Below are 19858 nucleotides of genomic sequence, written 5' to 3'. Positions count from 1 at the left end.
TCCCAAAAAAAAAAAAAAAAAAAAAAAAAAGATAAAAGAAGCAGTCCATCCAAACTCTTCTTCTTGGCAGCTCTCACTAGCTTTGGACTTCTCTAAAAGCAGTGCTATCCTAGTGCAACTCCAGGGCCTGACACCAGGAGGACTGTGCTTTTTTCTCCTTTGGTGTTAATAATCATTATCACGATAATCAGACAGCATCACCAGTCACACACACTGTGTGTGCCCACTTTGGGACTTGATCTCTTTCAGGCATTGGAGTGTTGGAGGTCCTACTAACTCCCGTTTCACAGAAGGAAGAGCTGAGATAAAATTACTCTCAGTAAAGAGGTCTACCATTGTTCACACATTCATTCACAAGATTTTAATCTTAGAAGGTCTATTGTCTTCTGCCTAAAATGTGTTTTAAAACCCCTTTCTTCAAGGAATTCTCAGCTCATTCATCAATTCATTCTTTTCAAAGCACTTGTTTGATTTCAGCCTTTCTAATACAAATGGCTATTTCTTTTGTTTTCTATCCCATTAAGGTCCTGTGTCAGAATCAAAACCCTTCATTCCATATGCAGGAGGTGAGACACTATCCTGGCTGCTGGACCAAAGTGAGTGAATCATGGCTGTGTACATATTTTATCATATTTAATACATTTTATTTTGTCATCATCTCTTAAGGCACATTAAGTAGTTTTATTTCCTTTTACAACAATGACTTTTTATTTGTCTTTATAATGTAATTAGTGTAATCTCCATATTTGCTTTCCCCTTGAGTCAGCTTAACACATTCTCCTGTTCATTATGAAATATTTTGTTTCCTTCCAAGTTTTCTCCTGACCACGTCCTTATTTTAATTTACTTTCCCCACACAATGTGCTCCTATGATGATTTTATCTCAGAAAAATGTCACATCTTCCCCTTGGTACTAAGATTCTCTGCTCATTTTACCACTGTTCCCTATTTTAGTTTAACGTCCTTTCATTTCTATTATGTGTTACGTGTTCCAAGTTTTATGTCCCTCCGGCATTCATTTTAATAGAAGTGGGAGAATCTATAAATAAAAGCAGCTTCTTAGAATAATGCTTTCATTCTTCTCCTCTTGCCCACCCCCACTTCTGGAGCAAGCCCTCCATTTCCAGCAGACACTCTGAAGTGGAGGTTCTCCTACAGAGTCTGACCCCTAAATCTCTGCTGCATCTGGTCTGGAATGGCCCCTGGGGAACACGGGGAGGATTCCAACTTAGGATATCCATGCATTAGGGCTCTGTGCAGAATGGCTCCTGGTCCTACCCTGCATTTTCAACAAATCAAGAGAAGCTGAAAATCTACACAAAGTCAAAAATTCAAATCCTAAAACTAGAAAAAAAATAGTGTGGAGCGACACAGAGTAGATAATAAGCAGACAAGCAACCCATTCTCCTACTGGCCTGCCAGGGGTATCTGCAGCGGGCTTCTCTCCTCCATAGGAAGTCCCTTCTACTGCAGGACTGCTCATTTACATATCCTAGGATATATCCCTTTGGGCTTAAAAGTTCTGCCAGAGGAGACCTAGCAAGGGAGGCCCTCAAGGAATTCTTTCAGGTGCCAACATGGCCCTAGAGCACACCCCACAGAAGCGAGGGTCCCAGAACTCAGATTCCATGGGGGGCGGTTTTTGATGACATTATTTGCTCCATTAAATCTCTAAAAGGGTTCAACTCTAAACATAACTTCACAGTTACGTCTCCAAGGGCAGCCAGAGCCTCTCCCAAATCCACCCCATTCCCACCACACCCTAAGAATCTTCTTCCAACATGTGGTTATGAACATTCTCAAACATGTAGCGAAGTTGAAAGACTTTGCACGACCCTACTCTACCAAGAACATATTCACTTAAATGTCTCCATTGCATTTCTCTCTGTTTGCCCATCCATCAATCCTTTTTATTTTTGCCACACTCAAAAGTAAATTGCAGTATCAGTACACATCTCCCAAGATACCTCAACATATGCGTCATTGCCAAGAGTTCATTATTTGCTTATGGATTTCTTGTCTTTTGAAGTAAAATTTCCCTGTGATGAAATGAGTGGACGTTATTATCCACGTGTTGAATTCTGATACAGGAACACACCTGTGCAACCCGAACCCTTACCAAGATTGAGAAGACCTCACCCCAGAGACTGTCCTCTGTACCCTTCCAGGCAATGCGATGTTCACCCCTATAGTTTTTCTTGCCCTACAGAATGGCTCTGCCAACAGAACTCTACCAACGGAACCATGGCGCTCTGGTATGAGGCTCCTCTCACGTGGTATAATGTTTACAACATTCACCCCTCTTATTATGTATGCATACCAGTTGCCTGCTCCTTTTTACTGCTCATTGTGTAACTACATCACATTTATTTATCCATCTGCCTATGTGGGGGCCTAAGAAACCTAAATTGTAACAAATTATATGACCCAGGGAACTCCACAGTCTACTTGAGGAAAAAACAAAGTCCAAGGGGTGCCACCCCAGACTGCTGTGAGGACCCAGCAGAGGATGGCAGTCTGGAAGTCTTTGATAGAAGCCTCACAATCAGGCATGGAAGCCACCCTACCACTTCCGGGTGGCCCTGGGAATCCTGGTTACATCAGTCACTGTGTCATCGGTTGCCGCGACAGCCTGGTGCAGAAATGAAACTGCACTCAAGGCTAACCTACCTGTTCAGAAGATCTCCAGACAAAGCCACAGCCTTTAAAACGGATCCGAGAAGCTGGCAAAAGAGGACTCTTCCCTCCTGGCTCCGTCCCCTGTTCCTAACGATCTTTAGAGCGTCAGTTTCGTGCCCACAGTACACGCAGAAACACGGCCCAGCCTCTAGACTTGCAATCTAATTTATGCAGCCTGACAGCACGACTCAAATAAAACAGGCACAACTGGGAGAATGGCAGGAGCAGGCGGCCAACAAGCTCCCGGGACCTTGAGAGCAAAAGATCTCCGATGGCAACGCCCAGCCTTTCAGAGACAGCAGCCAGAGGTCAGTGCTCAGGAGCGACCCAGAGAGGGGGCTGAGTGGATGCCTGGCACGAAGACAAGCCCAGGCTAGCATTGCCATCGGCACAGGCTGAGCACAAAGCAGCCTAAGTGACTAACCAGGGAAGGAACCGAGTGCTGGAAAGTAGAACCAACTCCGAGTCAGAAAGATAAATTGGCTTTAAGATAGGATTTTCTGTGGCTCTGCAACTGTTGAACTTTTGACACAAGAAGAAAACAGAAAACCCTTCCAGGGCTCTTTATGAGTGAAAATCAAAATGGGAAGTGGGGAGATCGCTTTGGTGAGGCTTCAGAATGTATTTACTTAGAATAGGAACGCTTTCAAGGTACAGTGGGGCCGTTCCAGGGTTTAAGTGCTAGTTCCCCAGCACCGCATAAGGACACCTACAGCCTGGGAGGCCACATCTACATCTGAAGTTTTAAGACAATTTTTTGTGAAAAGGAAATAACTTGGATGGGGTTTTAAGACAGTTTGTGTGTGTGTGTGTGTGTGTGTGTGTGTGTGTGCGTGTAAAGGAATCAATTTAGATTTACAAGTTATGGTGTAACCAGATATCAGAAAAAGGGAGAAAAATATATTCTTAAAAAAAAAATACTCCATACTAGAAAGCACCAGTAAGTTCATTCTGTATGATACTAAACTCTATGGAAACTACCTCTGCAAAATACACCTTTGGATCTCATGCAAAAGTGCAGGGTGAGGCGCTGGGGATGTAGCTCAGTGGAAAAGCATCTGCTTAGCATGTGTTTGATCCCTGACACCACACAAAGTCTTCAAATAAAATATAATCAGGGGCTGGGCGGGTACTGAATTGGTAAAGTCATGGTGCCTAAATTTATTTAAGCCACTGAAACAAGCCCAACTTCTTGTCTGGGGCTATGAGTATCATGTTCATATTCCTGCATATGAAAAATGAAGAGATGTGCAGAGGAAGACCATTAATGAGCCAGTCATTTATGATTGCTCTGATAGAAGGATAGAAATAGTTTCTTTTCTTCTGACACAAATTGGGCTTTATCAAGAGGAACACTAACCGGAATTTTTGCTTGTTTGTTTAAGTTTAAAAGAAAAGCAGCAGAAGATGAAATGTATGTAGACTGAGTGCCATGAAGGCCAAAAGTGGTTTTACTTTTCTGTGTTAAAATCTGTCCCAGACAGACACACCTAAGTAAACGTCTACGGGGACAAAGAGGCACAGATCCTGGTACCTGGGGTCTCACAGACACGAAACCACAGGGCTCCAGCCGTGACCCTCGGGAGGGCACGTGGACAGCTACAGCTGGCACCGAGGCAGGGACCATGGGTATGTACCCGCCAGACCCGATCCATCTTCGTAACTCAGGACCTCAGAGGCACCTTGGAGCTAGCATTCCATATCCGCTTCGTGAGTAAAAGCAGTGTCGACAACTTCCTTTCCTGTCTGACCATATTGGCGTGTTTGCTAATGTCTCAACATCCCCAGGATTTTTCTGTCTCCAGCCTTATTCTTACTATGCTGATGTTTTCCTTCCTCTGCCCCTCCTGCATCCCATGTTCCACCTGTTCTGCCCAGCTCAGTGCCCCAGAAGGCTCAGCCCTCCAGAAAACCCCGCCTGCCACAGGGAACACCAGAAGAGCCTGCACCCTCCACAACTCCAGTTCCCACGAGGCTCTGCTAACAACATTCGATTCCCTGTCCCTTCACCCAAGATGGCTTAGCACAACCAGCACTAGTCCCTGGGTGCCCCGATGCACTGTGTTTCAGCTCACTCATGGAAGCTGAGTTGTTTCCCGATGTGATGTAGACTGAAATCCCATGATCCACCAGGCCCAACCCTGCCTCCCATCCTGTTCCTCCATCTGCAAGGCCCTGGGGGCCTCTCCAGATCTGGCTCAATGCCACCCATCACAAGCATTCCCCGAATCCCCTAGGAGAAAAGTGTGCCACTCCCGTCACCCTAAAGCGTTTGTATCCCAGCTCCATGCTCAGTCTCCTCTGCTGCAGCTAGGGGTCCGGTCCTGTCTTACTTGTCTCTGAATTACACAAAGTGGCAAGCCCCAACACCTCGCAAACAAATGGTGCTGCAGATTTCACCTCAAGAAATAAGCAGCAAGCAAACAAACCCTCTACACAAAGTTCAAAGAAAAGTGACTGAGGGGAGAAATATCTGCAGCATATTTTTTAAAAAGGGATTAATAGCCAAGATCTGGAGAGAGCACCTACAAATCACTAAGAAAAAAGACAGATAATTCAATTGAGACATTGGGCAAAGGATATAAATAACCACTTCAGGGAAGACTGAAAATGGCTCATACATGAAGCGATATTTGACTCCAGCAGTAATCAGAAGAAAAGCAAATCAGGGCCATCTTATGCGTAATAACTGGCAAATACAACAAGTGATCATCTCCACTCAAAACTGATAACCTCCACCTTCTCGCACACTTCTGGGGACGGTGTGAACTGTCACTCCTTGGAGAGCCACGGCCCATCCTAACGCACCGTGACGTGCCCATACCCTCTGAAGCAGCAGTTCCCCAACCTCAGGACGCAGACCTCAATCAAACTTGGCCCTGGCACTCCCTTAAGGATGATCGCTGTGACGCTGTTTGTTTATGTGAAAAAACTGAGGCAAATGAAATGAACACGCACAGGTAATGGTGCGACAACATATGTGACACCCATAAAAATACCACGAAGCTGTTTAGAAAGAAGGAAGTAGATTTCTATGTACCAGTTCCATGATGGGTAAGAAAAGCCAAGAGCAGAAAAATATGCTTAGATCCACCCAATTTATGTAAAAATAAAAGCACAAAAACACCACAGGTGTACACATGCACAGATATGTCTTTTAAGACATAAAAATAGGGCACACATACACAGAGATGTGACAGTGGTTACCTCTGGAGGAAGAGGGAAGGGAGACAGGCTTTTTCCCAAATCTCTTTACGTACCTGCCTCAACTCTTACATGGGGGGGCAGTTATATAATATGTGTATACTTTTTAAAGAAAATTCTCTCAATAAAATCTGTATGAGTTGAATGGAATAAACGTTAACCAAATTGTGGACCCTCCACAAGCACAGTGATATAGGATAGGGAGACAGAAAAATGGGACAGAGAGCTGTCACCAGCGGTGCAGGGCACAGCAGTGAAGAACCTCCTTACCACATGGTCCTGTTATTCCAGACCAGCAGCAGCACCTCCACCTCCCCAAGGACTCACAAAGAATCCAGTGACCTAAATGTCAGGAAAAGATTAGGCAAATTATGAGCCATGCACGCAATGGCATACTCACTGGCCATTAAAAGTTACGCCATAGAATAGTTACTGGCTCGGGAGAGACAAACTATAAAACTGTATAACCCATGTGTCTGAGACATTTGTGCATGTGAACGTGTGTGCAGCCTTCCATATGAGCACACCACACCCCCCCCCAGAGTTACACAAAGATGTGGTCCAAATGCTAGCAATCATTATCTCTGGGTGGCGGAGTCACAGACGATTCCTGCAGTTTTCCTTGTTCTTTTCCAAAATGTTCTGTATGCATGCATTCTTTCTGCATTATGCTGTGAGATCGAGCAATGCGGAGTTCCTAACTAGGCAGCGTCACCCTCTGTGCTGCCTGGCTCCTCATTAGACCTCTCCTCTCCTCTGGATTCCGCTTGTTCTGAGGTTCACTTCCACAGCATCCACCGTCCTCCCAGGGGATGGGAAACAGGAGCTGGTGGGCTGCAGGATACTCTTGGGTCCAATGATAAGAAAGCTGGTGTAGGCCTGGGGATAGAGGTCAGTGGTAGAGCACTTTTCCAGCATGGGGGAAGCCCTGGATTCCATCCCCAGGAACACATAGGAAAAATACTCTGGCCCGCCTCCGTTTCTGCAGAGAGGCGCCTCCGAAGCCAGGTCCCGATGAGAAGGGAAGTCCTCAGGACAGCTACCCTCGCACTAGCAGGCACCTTCCCGCCCCAAGCCCCACCTGCCTGGACTGCACTCTGAGCTCCTGGTTGGCTCAGGTGCCTTTCCTAATAGCAAACACACACCGCCTCTGAGCAAGGCCACAGCCCAAATAATCTGTGTTGACATTTACTAAGCTGTAGTATATTACAGGACCCCCTGCACCTGTTTGATCATCAGCGCAATGGGCTATAAGTACCAAACCAGGGCTCGGGGGGATTGTCAGCAGTGTTTGGTGGATAGTAAAGACCGTGGCAGAGCTGGCGGGGAGCAGTCATGGTGGGGGTGCTGGAACTCACAGACTCAGTGACCACTCTAAGGAAATAGTCACACCTCAGGACAGAGACCTTCTTCACGGACTGAGCCTTTCACAGCAAAGACCTCGCACTGAGGCCCTGAGGAAGGCTCATGCCTCTTTTTCCCAGTCCTTTTCTACTCTTCCCTCCCTCTCTCTGGGCCTCCATTCCTTCTACTTCAAGAGCTTCCCCAGCCATCTCCTGCAGCTCTGTTGTGTACTTGCTTTCCTTCCGTTCTTATGCTCACCTAGGAGCAAAGTGTTCATCTCCTACTGCAGAGCACTGTGGTGTAGGATTCTGGGCTCTGCCAGACCTGCCGGTTCTGCCCTGCAGTGGCCACGTGGCACAGATGACTAAGGATGTGCCTTGGCCTTGATTTGCAAGTCCCTGCAGGATTCTAAGTCACTCGGCCAGACCGAGTCCCAGAAACATGCAGCCCCACAACAAGGTACCAAGAGATGTCACAGGGTGGGAAGCTCACATGACATCAGACTATAAAAATATCGCAAATATTTTGCCACTCATAAACCTTCTAGAGCTCGGCACAAGAGGAGAGATAATAAAATTAGCATTTTTCTCTTATTTGTGCTCTGAGGATCATTTAACTTTGGTGAATAGAGTCAAAATATCACAGGTCCTAGTATAAAGAGTTCCAAGGGATTCTCATTCGCTAAACCTATGTGCCAGGGCTCATGCTAGGGAGCAGAGTGAGCAGAGTAAGAGAGTAAGGTAAAGATGCCTCAGTCCAGAGGGGAGCCAGACACCCCAGCACGCCAGAGCCAGCCCCTCAGGGAGCTCTGGGAGGACAGCGCTCAGCCCTGCCAGGAAGCAGACAGATCAGGAAACACCCTTTAGCTAACCCTGAAGGACAGCCAGTCCCCCAGACAGACCATCCGGAGAGTGAGGACAAGCGGCAGAGGCAAAAGAAAGGAAAAGCACAGGGAACGTTTCCAGAATACTGAATCTCTCACCCTGCTGGAACAGGTGGTAAAACGAAGGGTTTGGGGCTGAGGACAGAGCTTCACTGCACAGGAGCCTCTTCAGGTTTGTAAGCACTGGAAGGGCAGCATGAGGTCTGTGGCTCTGATGGACCTTCAGGCTGGTGGTTTGGGAAACAGGAAGGAAGGAGGCAGGGGAAGCAGCTAGGCTATCACTGGGTTTACTAAAAGTTGAGGAGGCAGGCCCAGCCTGTGCTGTGGCTTTGGGCAGGAGACCGGACAGAGCCGGAGACAGGCTGGCCAGGCCTGTGGCAGTGGACGTGGAAGCAGGGAAAGGGGCAAATGCAGAGTGATGTCCGCTTTCCAGGCTGGGGCGCCAGGACAGAGAAGGGGCGAGCGGCTACACACGTGGGGGACTCCTATGCAGCCTTCTACAAAGTGAACAGGCCTGGCGGACAGAAGGAGCGCCCTCACATGACAGGGTCCACTGTCTTCCCAGAGTCTGGCACAGATCATCGAGGTAGCTCGGGCCTCTCATGGGCAGGAGGGAAGCTCTTCTTGATCATTTCTGAGAGCTGTCACCAGGATGTTTTCAAACCAAAGGAACAAAGTATGGGAATCGGGATGCAACTTTTGACATCAGTCACTGATTTTTCTTAAGCCTGCAGTGGGTGTGGCCCCGCTGATCACACTGAGCGCTCTGAGTCCATCTGGGCCACTTCCTCCCACTGAGAACGGCTTTCCCCAACCAGGACTCTGAGTGATTGACGGAGGCCAGTGGCAAACATTCAACAGGCTGGAGGGGTCTGAGAAGTGACGCTGGTGGCCTCTTTCTGATACAACTCAGCAAGGGGTTTTGTGTGCAGTGCGTTCGGCCCCTTAGAGACCCGCGTCTGGCCAGGCTTCAGGGCCCTGCGGGGTGCGGCTTATTTGTAACCAAGCAGCCAAGGGGGAGACAATGAGACTATTTCTTCCTCTCTGCGGTGCCACCATCTCGACACTGAGGGTATTGATGGGCCAGTTACCATGGGAACCTGAGGCTGCCAATCCCATCCCATGGAGTGTGAGGCTCCTAACAGCTGATGGCTATTCAGCCCCATTTCTTACAGGACTCGACAGGGGCACTTGTGCCTGCCACCAGGCCTTCAAAAGCCTCACAAAGCAGAGACACTGGGACATCGGGAAGACCTATGAGTTGACAGGATGACAGGACGTGGGAGGTCTGAAGCTTATGTGATGGGACCCAGGGCACCGGCAGGGTACCTGGTGCCCTCCACTCAGTGTGGAGCTGACCTGACCAGGAGGAAGTCCTCACACACAAGCACACACAGCAGGGGCTCCGCAGACTGGTGGCAAGCCCCTGGCACACGTGCCACAGCAAGCTGTTTGCTGTCACTGAAAGCTCTAAAAGGATTAAGATAAAAAAGCAGTGGGTGAAGAAAGTTCAGTAACTCACACAAAAATGCAGAAGCCTGACCTTACCCACGACCGTAAGGCTCATGACCACTCACACAGAGCACACAACAAACTCAATGTTCCCTGGCCAGAGGCTGCCCTGGTGTGACTTCTCAGCCATCAGAGATCATGGAATTGGAACTGATCTTGGAAAACATCCCGAGGACCAACTAGGCACTGTTTCGCCCAGGAAGCCCAGAGTCCTGTGGTAGATACAGAGAAGCCAGCAGGCAACAAATAAAGGGTAACAGGCACTCGGGAGCCAAGCACAAGGGCAGTCTGCTGGGCTGCGGAGGTCCACCGGTGCAACTAACAGTACAGCTGAGCCAGGAAGAGGAGGGCTGGCCAGGAGGACAGGCAGCCACTCCAGAGAGAAAGGGCAGCCTAAGAAAGCCTAATGGGAAAGCATGAGCGGCAGCTGGGGCTGGGGTGGGGGCTGGGGGGCAGGGCAAGAGGTCTTGCAGCAGCACAGGCAGGTAGGAGGCAAGGGGCTCTCAGGCGGCCCTGGGCAATGGCAGGCTGAAGACAGGGACCTGAGAGCCTTTCGGGAGGGAAATAAGAAGGGCTCGGTCACAGATCAGATGGGACCACAGCAGCTGGCAGAAGCCGTGGTGGCTCCCGGTCTTTGGCTGAGGCACCAGGGTAGAAGGTGGTCTCTTTCTATAGACGAGAACCCACAGGGGGAGATCTGCAGCAGAGGGCGATCAGCCTAGCTGGTAATACACGGTCAGAGGGACCTGAGTGCGGCACTCCAGGAGGGCTGGAAAGGGTTGAGTTTCTTTTTTTCCATCCAATATGGACAGAATTAGGTTTCAATGCTGATGAGAAGGAGCTGACTCTCCCAGAAAGAACAACACTAACACAACAGGCAGCACTCTCTGCAGGTGGAGGGAAGGAGAGAGGGTGGCTGGTGGGGTCCAGGCAGGTTCCTTTGCCACTTATTGCTCCTTTCAGTCCTTGGCCAAGAAGCGGGAAGAAGGTCCACCTGTCGAAGTTAGAAAAGGTGGAAGGGGAGTCAAAGGGTATAAACTTGGGGCCTGGCCTGCCACCAGCTTGTCAGAAGCAGGTTGGATCGAGGCCTCACCTAACACATTCAACAGGCATGCGGCCACTCCCTGCTGGACTAGTATGAGGCTCCCCAAGCAAGAGAACCCACCAGGGGAGACATCAAGGTCAGCAAGATGCACCAGGGCTTTCTTGGCAACACCAAGGCGGTCCCGAGAGCCAGGACAGAACCAGGCACCAGGGGCAGGTCGGTGGGTACTGGTCACCCCAAGTGCAAGGTCAGGCAGGGCTCGCAGTGTTTCCGAGTTCCCTGACCTTGTCAGCAGTTCCGAGTTTCTGATGTGCGCCCTTGGTTTCCACCTAGAGAAACCAGACCCTTTGGGTGGATCGGTCAGGGGGCCACCGGCTCAGGCTCACTCTGGTCTGTGTGGACACTGTCTTCTGGACCTCTGATTCCACCCACTGTAGTCAGCCCAGCCCTTGTGACTCAGGAGGGCAATTCATTCAACACCAACGCTGTCCACCTAGATCTGTGACAACTGAGCTAAGATGCCAGAAGATGCTTCAAAATCCTAATCTTGCCCAAGTCTACAAGTTCACACCCAGGACCTCTCTCAAGCCAGCTGTACACTGCCTCTTGGCTCCAAGACAGCCTCAGACCAAAAACCAACCTTGTGAACTAGGTCACAGGTGACTGCTATTCTGGGCTTCCCCTTGTCCCTACTGGGCCCCCTATACTCCAGCTGGAACAAGCTCTGGCCCATTATCTTAACACCTGGTTAAGTCTTCAGCTGGTTTTTTGTCACGAGAACAAGCTGTCTGCTGTAAGACTGTTTTCCTCTGTTGACAAATGAATTCCACAGGCCCACCTGAAATTCTGGGCCAGGTACGTCCTGCGCAGCAGATATTTTAAGTAAAACTATTTCAGGCAAGTTTAAAATTCCTTAATGACTCTTGGATCTTTTAGAGCCCTGGCAGCCAGCCTGCCCTTTTTATGTTCAGACTCAGAAACAACAAATTAGCTCAATACCCCAGGCAAAGCAAAAATGCAAGGGGAAGTATGGTGTTCAAGTGCTACCCTTCAGATAAACATCACTTCCAAAAGCCGCAGATGCTGATGGCTGGGGCGGTGAGCCCAGAGCTCTCCCTGCATCCTCTGCACGCGAACAATGTGCCGCTTCTCCGAGTCACCAGTGACAGAGGTCACTATGCACAGGGGTCAGAATGAGGGTTCTCTCAGTTGAGACAGGGGTCGACAGAGAAAGAAGCAGGTGAGAGAAAAAGGGCAACGGCCAGGAACTGCAGTTCCCGGCTCCGGAGCCCCAGTGCAAGCTACACAGCCGTGTGATTTGCAGCTAGGCGTTCCGTTCCTCTGGGTTACTGTTTCCTTGACAAGTGGATCAGCCAGCCCGGCAGGTCTAAAGCAGGGATTTCTCAACCTGGGCGCAGGTGCCTGTGTATGCGGGAGCACCATGGCAGCGTGCCTGGCGCGCCCCTTTCATCGGACGCTGTACATCTGGTGGGGGGGGGGATCCATGGGCACAAATGTACGCATGTGCGTACATGCATGTCTGTATGCACACAGACACATGGCCACACATAATGCACGCGGATACAAAGAAAGTGTAAAGCTTAAACACACTTTTGGACATAATCCACACATATTCACATCTGTACAGTCACCCCACAACATCTGCAGGGTATGGGTCCCACGACCCCTCAGATGCCAAAAGCCACGCGCCTTCCATCAAATGGTACCGCGTCTGCACAGAACCCACACGCACCCTCGGGCATACTTTAAATCGTCTCTGGACGACTTATCACACCCAATACCACAGCAACGCTAGGTCAGTACACTACATTACTTAGAGAATAAGGACAAGGAAAAGAGTCTGTACGTGTTTGGCACAGACGCAACTGCCTTTTTTCTAAAAAGTTTTGAGATCCAGGGTGGGTTAAGTCCGAGGAAGTGGAACCATCAGACACAGAGGGCAAACAGGTATGTGTGAGGAATTCACACAGTGCAGGTAAAGTTTACCATTCCACTCCCCGGTTCCCTTCCCTTCTCCTTTCTCACAAGCTATTATCAACCAGGGTTTGATGGGAATTCCTGCAGCCCATGCTTCGAAGTGTTCACTACATCTGTAAGCATCCATAAATAATGCAGTGTTGCTTTGCGTGTTTGTTAAAGTTTACATAAATACCATGACACTGTACATCTGCAACTTGCTTTTTAAACATTATTTTTGAGATTTATCTATGCAGTTAGTGTCATGGTTTATTCATTTATAACCACCACATAGGGTACCATGGTGTGACTGTTTTGATTTCTTTCTCCAATCTTCCACTAATGGATATTTAAGTTGTTTTTCCCTTCATCTAAAAAACTGTCTTAGCCAGATGTGGTAGAGCATGACTGTAATTCCAGCTACTGAGGAGGCTGAGTCAGGCGGATCACAAGTTCAAGCTCAGCATAGGCAACTTAGTGTAGTTTTAATAAAAATATTTAAGAGTGAGGGAGGGCAGTGAGACGGAGGATGTAGCTCAGTGCCAAGGCCCTGGGTTCAGTCTCTAGCACTGCAAAAAAGGGAAACACATAGGCCAGGAAAAAGATGAAGTATCATTACTTGCAGATGATCTGATCCTCTACTTACAAGACCCCAAAAATGCCACCAAAAGACTCCTAGAATTAATACCAAATTCAGCAATGTAGCAGGATACAAAAGTCAACACACATAAATCAACAGTGTTCCTATACACTAACAATGAACTCACTGACAAAGAAATTAGGAAAACAATATCATTCACAAAACCATCAAGAAAAATCAAATACTTAGGAATTAATCTAATCAAGTAAATGAAAGACCTCTACAGTGAAAATTACATCACTCTGAAAAAAGAGATCAAAGAGGACAGCAGAAAATGGAAAGAGATCCTGCATTCCTGAGAAGGCAGAATCAACAGTCAAAATGGCTATACTTCCAAAACTGACATATAGGTCGAATGCAATTAAAATAAAAATGCAAACAGAATTCCTCACAGATCTAGAGAAAACAATCTTAAAATTCCTGTAGAACCAAAAGAGACCCAGAGTAGCATAAGCAATTCTGTGCAACAATAGCAAAGCAGGAGGCATCACAGTCCCAGATATGAAGTTATATTATAATGCTACAATGATAAAAACAGCATGGCACTGACGCAAAAATGGATGAGATCAATGGAACAGAACAGAGGTTGCAGAAACACCAGTCACATTCAGATATCTGATCTTTCACAAAGTGGTCAAAAACATATACTAGAGGGCAGAAAACCTCCTTATTATATGGTGCAGAGAATATTGAATATCTACACATAGAAGTCTGAGTCTAGACCCACATATTTCACCATGTTCTAAACTAAAATCAAAATGAATCAAAGATCTAAATGTTAAAGTAGAAACACTAAATGTGCTGGAAAATAAGAAAGGTAAAACTCTTGAAGGCACAGCATAGGCAAAGACTCTCTGAACAGACTCCAATGGGACGAGAAATGATACCAAGAATCAACAAATGGGATCATATCCTATCATATCATATCATATCACATCAAAAAGCTTTTGCAGAGCAAAAGGAAACAACCAGCAGAGTGAAGAGACAACCTATAGAATGGGAAAAAAATATTTGCCAGCTCTCTCTCAGACAGAGCATTAACATCTAGAATATCTATCTATCTATCTATCTATCTATATCTATATATTTAGACCCCCCAAAATAAAAGATTTAATAAAAAGGGGGCAGCTTAATTAAACAAATACCTCTCAGAAGTACAGATGTCCAGGAAACACATGAAAAAATGTCCAACGTTTATATATAATTAGACCCCCCAAAATAAAAGATTTAATAAAAAGGGGGCAGCTTAATTAAACAAATACCTCTCAGAAGTACAGATGTCCAGGAAACACATGAAAAAATGTCCAACGTCGGAATATTTAATGCAAATTAAAACAACACTGAGATCCACCTTACTCCAGAAAGAATGGCTATCATCAAGAAATCAAATAACAGTTAAGTGCTGGCAAGGCTGTGGGGAAAAAGGAAGCCTTCTACATTGTTGGTGAGAGTGTGAGCTAGCACAACCACTACGTGTGGAGATTCCTCCAAACACTGAAACTAAAAATTCCATGTGATCCCGCTATTTCCCTTTCTAGGTGTTTTCCCGAAAGGGTGAAAGACATCATATTACAGTGACCCATGTTCACCCATATGCATAGCAGCACCACTCATCACAGCTGAATTTTGTAAAGAGCCTATATGTCCATCAGCACATGAATGGACAAAGAAAATGTGGTACTTACAATGTAGGTTTGCGGCCCCAAACCTGAGGCATTTGCAGGGAAACGGATGCACCTTGAGACCACCATAATGCGAAGTAAGATAAATCAGATGCACAAGTTTAAAGATTATGTTTTCTCTTACACGGGAAACCCAAAATATAAATAAAGAGCCAAATAAAGGAGGAAGAACAAGAGACGGAGGGAGAGGGGAAGAAGGGAAGGGAAAAGGGACAATAAAGCCCTAAAGAAAAATATGGAAATAGAGCTCTTAAATGGGAAAGGAAGTAAGAGCTGGAGACAGTGGGAGGGATGGGAGGTGAAGGAAATGAAAAAGTTAAGATGAGCTATGAACATGCACCAACTCCACATGATGAATGCAATCGGTAAGTGCTGTAAACATGGACTAACAAAAAATAAATACAATTTTACAAAAGAATACTTTTTTCCAAAAAAGCAGTCTGGAAAAAAAAAAAGTAGCAGACTGGCCTGTGGCTCCTGACCCATCTTCTCTCCAGGGCCTGCAGCCAATGCCGCCAGGACTGCTAGGGCAGGACAGCACCATCGTGGTCTCCGCTTTCCAAGTAAAATGACTGAACGATCAAATAGGTAGTACAAGGTTAGAACCTCCTTGCACACGCAGGAAATGGTGTCTCCGGTGGGAGCCCGGACACAGGCAGGGTGTAACACACCCTCCAAGTCACCAAGATGCTCGGGAAGCCCAGGTACTGGGTTCTACCCACTGCAACAGAGCATTCTCACAGGCTGCCTCCCAGCCAGCCCACTCCTCCGCCTTTGCCCATCTGATTGATCTGCGAGATGGTCTCTCACTGCTGCCTTCAGCTGCCTTGCTCCCAAGACTCCCAGGGGGCAGAGCCTCTTTTCTGCATAACTGGCCGTTTTGGTTTCCTCTCGTGAATTTTCCACCCCTGCATTTCCCTATGATTCTACCTGGCATTTATCTTTTTCTCATTGGTTCAAAAATTTTTAAATACCCTATGTACTAATCTGTTACATGTTATAACTACTTTTTCTGGCCTGTTGCTGTTAGGATGCCTTGGTTCCCTAATAGAATTCAAAAGCAAGTAATAAACTAGGAAAAGGAATTATTTTATTTATTTTGGTGTGCTTGCTTTGCAGTTCTAAGGTCTGAACCCAGGGCTTCACTCTGAGCCACGTTCCTGACCTCTCCTTTTTTATTCATCAAGTTTATTGGTGCCTTTTAGGTGTACATTAGGATCACATGCACCACTGGGAATTTGCACCTCTGCATGATTTATCTTGGTTCTTCTTTTCTTCCCATGCCCCTTCCCTCCCTTCCACCCCTATCTACAAAATACTGTTTCTGTTTTTTCTTTCATTTCTCACATTTCTTTCTCTACACCCCCACTTCTCCTTTTTGAGACAGGATCTCACTAAGTTGCTGTGTTGCCCAGAATGGGCTTCAACTTGCAATGATCCTTCTTCAGCCTCCCAGAGCGCTGGGATTCCAGACACCCACCACCATGTCTAGCAGTTATTATAACGCATTCTTTTTCTCTTTTTTTTTTTGAGAAAGGGTCTAAGTAGTCCAGGATATCCTTGAACTCACCATGTAGCCCAGAGTGACCTCCAACTCACAGTGATTGTCCTGCCTCAGCCTGCCAAGTGCTGGGATTCCAGACATGGGTCACCATGCCTGGCTGCTATTTTAATGTATCAATTTCTTCCTTTTTGTATTAGCTTTTTTTTTTTTTTTCGTACCTGTTTGAGAAATCCTTTCCTCTTCAATGTCATAAAGGTTCAGTGCTATACTTTTCTGTAGGTTTATGTACACCTAGGCCTTTAACCCTGTCCGGAATTTACTGTGCAGTGAGGTGAGACTATTTCTCCCAGTGGAGTGGGTCTCCCAGCACCATCTGTTCAAAGGCCCGTCTCTTCCACGCAGATGTAATTTTCTGCATACAGGGGCTTCCTAGCCCTTGCTTGAGCGTAGGTCCCTTCCACTGAGGAGCTGGACCATCACTAGGCCATTGCAAATTTGTGATTCTTTCTTCAATCCTCATTCTCAGACTTGTCGGAAGTGAGCTTCCACCTTTATTCCTCCACATGGACCCTAGAATTTATCTGTGGGTTTCATACTCCACACATGATCCTATCGGGGATTAAACAAGAGTACGCAGAGTTAACAGGTTAATTTAGAGGCGATTATGACACGCAGTCCTCCCATGTATGAACACAATGCATCTTTCCTTTTATTCACTTTCTTTACTCAAACCTCCCTTTAAATGTTCTGAAATTTTCAGGGGCTGAAGATACAGCTGAGTGGCAGAGCACTTGCCTGGCGCATGCAAAGCCCTGGGAAGGATCCCAGCACCTTTAAAAGGTATCATGACTTTCTCCATAAATGTTTCTTTTTTACGTTTATCCCTGTATCTTCTGTCTTATAGCTCTCATGCTAGGATGAATTATACCTTCTTTTGTCTTCTCAGATGTTACTGCTGGACATGTAGCTAGCAGCCCACTCGCTCACATTAGTTCTAAAAGCTCATCTGTGGTTCTCCTGCATTCCCTATGTAGCTAGTTATGTTACCTGTCCAGTAATGACATTTGTCTCCCCAATTTTTATTATTTTATCTTCCGCATTATCTGGAATGACGACTAGAAGCAAAAAGGAGACAGCTTGTCTTATTCCTGATAATGGGTGTTTTTTAATGGAAAGGAGAGTCCGCATCAGACTCTGAAAAGGATCCCCAATTCAAGAAAGGTGAACAACCACTTTCTAAATTAACTGTGGACCACATCAAATAAACTGAATTGGGCTACCAGTGGTATGAAAAAGAGTAGCACAATCAAGCAAAGACTTCAAGCACAGCCAGTCACCAGATGAGCAAGCCAGGGCTGTGATTCAGGCAGGTACAGAACACAGCACTAATTGCCCATTAAGAGTTTGGAGAGAGCCGCACAAAGGAGAGCTCAGGCCAGAGAATACAGCAAGAGACAAAGAGCAGGGAGGGTAATTGTCAGAGGTGACACACACGCTTACCGTGTGAACGCCAACAGCTTCCCTCCCCTGCTTCACCGGGTCTACTCATCTATAAATCAAAGCTAATAACATCTACATCTTATTTATGAGTCACAAATTCTCCCGGTTGAAAAAGGCAATGAGGTTTTTAGAGAGTCCTGATTGAGTGGGTAGAGGGTGGAAAGCTCCAGGCCTTTTCCACATTAGCAGTGCACTTAGAGGCAGGGAGAGAAAAGCTGGCTTGGGAATCAAGAGTAATAGGTCCCCCCGAGTCATCACACCCAAGTCTTTGAGACAGCTCCTGGCCCCCAGCCAGACAGCCCCTGACTTTGTGAACACCTCCCTGGGACCCTCCAGCACCATGCCTCCCAAGCTAGGTGACCAGGCTGTGGGGAGTCCACCCAGCTGCAGAGTCGTCCCACATTGAGAGTGTAAGCACCACGAGCCTTCTGGTCCAGAGGCAAAACCAAGAAAGCCGACTTCCTTCTTAAGCTACTCAGTGAGTTTGACAAACCAGATAACTCCAGGGGCTGGGCATTTTTATTTCCAGGGACGGGAATTTCAGAGGGTGGTGATTAGAGCCTCTCTGCCTCTCTCTTGCAATGTCCAAGAGCTCACAGCCTAACTTCAGCTCCCCGCTGGTCCCTTCATTATGGGACCCCCAAGTCCAGGCACTCTGTCATTTACCTGGCAGTGTTAAGAGTCACTTCTAGCTGAAGACAAACTGCTGGGCCACCTGAGCAGAGCAGCAAAGTGGAGCAGGAGCCACAGCCCCTCAGCAAACAGGAAGAGCCCAGTCAGCCACGGAAGCCACACTGAGAAAGCTATTGCTGCCCAAAGGCAGAATCCTAAGTCGCAGGGCATTTGAGACTTGAGCGGCCCAGATATACTTTTTAAAAGATATACAAAAGCTGTGATTGTGTTCTTTCAGATACACTCTGACCTGCCTTATGACATTGACTTCAAAGGGCAGAAAATACTGTGTTCTTTCAGATAAACTCTGACCGGCTTTGTGAAACTGACTTCCTAGGGTAGAACCTGCCCTTCCAAGGAAGCCCCACACCTCCCGTCCGCAGCACAGCATCCCTTGGAAGGAAGAGAAAATGTCATTTAGATCAGGGCGCTACCCTTTGCTGGCTTGTCAGGGGTAATGGTGAAACTAAATTTAACTCGGTCAGGCGCTTGGGTTGGAGTTAGGAGGCGGTGCTGCACTTGACACTCCAGTGTGCAGTCTGTGGGCTGAGGTGTGCTCCAGCCTGCCGAGGTCCCCGAACCGTCACACCACACACACAACCCTCCCCACCGCCCCTCACAGGGTTTCCACGCAAAGGGGACCGCCCTGGCGGTCCTTTCGAGCCATGCTGCCTTGCAGGCCTCTTCTGCTAAAGGGCAGCCACAGTGACAGCCAAGGCCACAGGTCATGCTTCTGCCTCCCCGATCGGTGCTTCGCTTCCATGCCTCACTGTGCCAATCCCAGCAACAACGCAGTAGCAACACCACCAAACCTACAGATGACCGGCTCAGGGAAATGACTTGCCTAAGGCCACACAGCAAGACGCAGACAGCTGCCATTCAAACTGCTGCCTGAGTCCAGATACAAAGCATCTTCCCTCCGTGCCTAGAGAGATTTAAAGGAGAAGGGGGCCCGGTGGCCAGGTCCCAGGACGCGGTTGTGGGACCTGCACTATCTCAAGAACCTTGCTGACCTAGACCCAGCTGCCAGGTGCAGCGCGGGAGCCTCTGCCTCCAGGGAGCCGTGGAGTAGGAGCAAAAGCAAGACCGGAGACTGTGGGACACGCGCTGTCGCCTAACCAGAAGCTGCCACCCTGGTGTGCGCACCGGCCCGGGTCCTGGGTCGCCGTCGAGGGCGGAAGGGCCGGAGAAGTGGACGGAGGCTCGAGGCTACGGG

The sequence above is a fragment of the Fukomys damarensis genome, unplaced genomic scaffold, assembly GCF_012274545.1.
Source record: "Fukomys damarensis isolate Sample0158 unplaced genomic scaffold, DMR_v1.0_HiC HiC_scaffold_7, whole genome shotgun sequence".
NCBI classification, from domain to species: domain Eukaryota; kingdom Metazoa; phylum Chordata; class Mammalia; order Rodentia; family Bathyergidae; genus Fukomys; species Fukomys damarensis.
Note: the sequence above shows the minus strand (reverse complement) of the source record.